Source organism: Penaeus vannamei, chromosome 20 (genome assembly GCF_042767895.1).
Source record: "Penaeus vannamei isolate JL-2024 chromosome 20, ASM4276789v1, whole genome shotgun sequence".
Classification (NCBI taxonomy): Eukaryota; Metazoa; Arthropoda; class Malacostraca; order Decapoda; family Penaeidae; genus Penaeus; species Penaeus vannamei.
Genome location: NC_091568.1, coordinates 6,574,333 through 6,576,832, shown reverse-complemented (window position 1 = coordinate 6,576,832; position 2,500 = coordinate 6,574,333).

Here is a 2,500-nt window from a genome sequence, read left to right as displayed (position 1 = left end):
TGTATTGTCGCTCCCCCCCCCCCCTTGTAACAGGCCTGCCATTATAAACGCAATAGATCCTTGGCATTGTGACACGCCAGTCGTATAAATATTTATAGAAAATTGAAGATATAAGTGTGACTGTCGTTTATATGGGTTTCGAAAATGAAAGTAGGGGATCCAGTAGCGTCTTTGTTGTGGATAACTGTCTCAAGGGCATTTGGGAGGACTTTTGGCTTGTAGGTCTAAGGGGTTTAACTTTCTTTTTGATGTAAGGGCGAAGGAATATAACAATAGGCATAATGCACATACATGTACACACACACATATATGTATGTGTGCGTGTATTTAGAGGGATATATATATATGTGTGTGTGTGTGTGTGTGTGTGTGTGTGTGTGTGTGCAAAAAAGGTATGGATGAAAATGAATATCATACACATACATTCATATATATATATATATATATATATATATATATATATATATATATATATATATATATATAGAAAACATTTTATTTTCTTACAGAACTATAATCATAAAATCAACACACACTGACACACACACATGCATCCAGGTTGATGGTACACACACATACACACACACACACACACAAACACACACACACGCGCGCGCGCGCATCTACGTTGACGGCAATCAGCAATTCAAATAATTTTCAGGATGAGCGTTCGATCCGTTATTAACCTCCGCCGCCATTCGCCTTGCCAGCCACTGGCTTCGGAAACCGCTAGGTTACACATTTCTAAGCACTCACACAAAAACACTCGTACATACACTCACGCAGAAACACTCGTAGATACATTCACACACATGTATACATTTATATTTACAATAACTATAATAGGAAAAGAAAAAATATCTGAATTTTAACTTTATCACATCTGTCAGACAATTACTTAATTGTGTATACAGAGCAGGCTGTAAAATATGATGAATAGTAGGTATGAACAAATCAACAAAAACAATAATAAAAATGATAACAATAATAATAATTATTATCATTATTATAATCATAATCATAATAATAATAATAATAATAATAATAATAATAATAATAATAATAATAATAATAATAATATTAATAATGGCAATAACAATGATTATAATAACAACAACAATAATGATAACAATAATAATAATCATTATCATTATCCTTCCTTACGAAGATTCGAACACGCGAACGCAGATTTGAATTTGGCGCCCTAATTTCCGCCATCGGCAGCGATGGCGGAAATTAATTGAAAAATCATTATCATACTGATGATGATGGTAGTAATAACAGCAATAATAAAGATGATAATGATACTAACGAGGAAATATCATGATTAACATTAATATCATTTTCATGATAATTTACATTATCATTATCCTAATTTCTATAATCATGATTGCTATAATCTATTTATCATTATCATTATCAATATCATCATAATCATTATCATCATCACCAATATTATTACCATTGTTATCATTACTGTTGTTATTATCATTATCATTGTTGTTATTACTATCATTATCATTACTACTATTATCATCATTATTGTTATTATTATTATATACTTATCATTATCGTTAATGTTAATATTATCATCATTATTATTATCATTGTTATTATTATTAGTGTAATTATTATGTGTTTTATGCTATCATTATTACTATTATTAGCGTTATTATTATTAACCGCCAACGTTTTTGATAGCTTTGGTTAGTTTGTCCGTTGGTTGGTTAGCAGGACAACTCAAAAAATTATGATTTTTTTTTCAAATTCATTTTTTTTTTACCAGATGTGTGATCCGGATCCAGGAAGGTTAACAGGATAACCTAAAAAGCAATGAATATATTTTAAAGATTTTTTTTTATTAGAGGTGTGTCTTAATCCAACTTAGATGCCATTAAATATTGCTGGTGACCCGGATCCTAAGCAGGATAACTCAAAAAGTTATAAACAGACTTTTACGATTTATTAGCATATAGAGAAACACAGACGTCACCAGTGTACGAGATTTTTAAAAATGTGATTTTAATGTAATATTTGAATATCTTTTAATTGCATCAGTGATCCTATTAACTTGGCGGAGGTATGCGCTCTCGGAGTCCTTCGTTTCAAATTATTTTATGTAATCAAAATAATAAGCAGAAGAAAAGCAAAGCAATAACGAAACAACGGAAGCAATGATAGCAATATCGATTTAGTGTTATCAATCATCGTTGATAAAAAATAGGGATGACAAAAAGAGAAAAAGGAAAGACAAAAGTGGTATGTATATATATACGTATCTATGTATTTATGTATATGTGTGTGTGTGTGTGTGTGTCCATTTGTGTGTGTATGTGTGTGTGTGCGTATGCGTGTGTATGTTTGTTTGTTTGTGCGTATGGATATATAATGATATTCAACAAAACAACTCGAACAAAGCCACCACAACAGACCTCACAAAGCAGAAGACAGACGCCATCCGCAAACACGAAATAATTACCACCATAAAAATTGCTGAAAC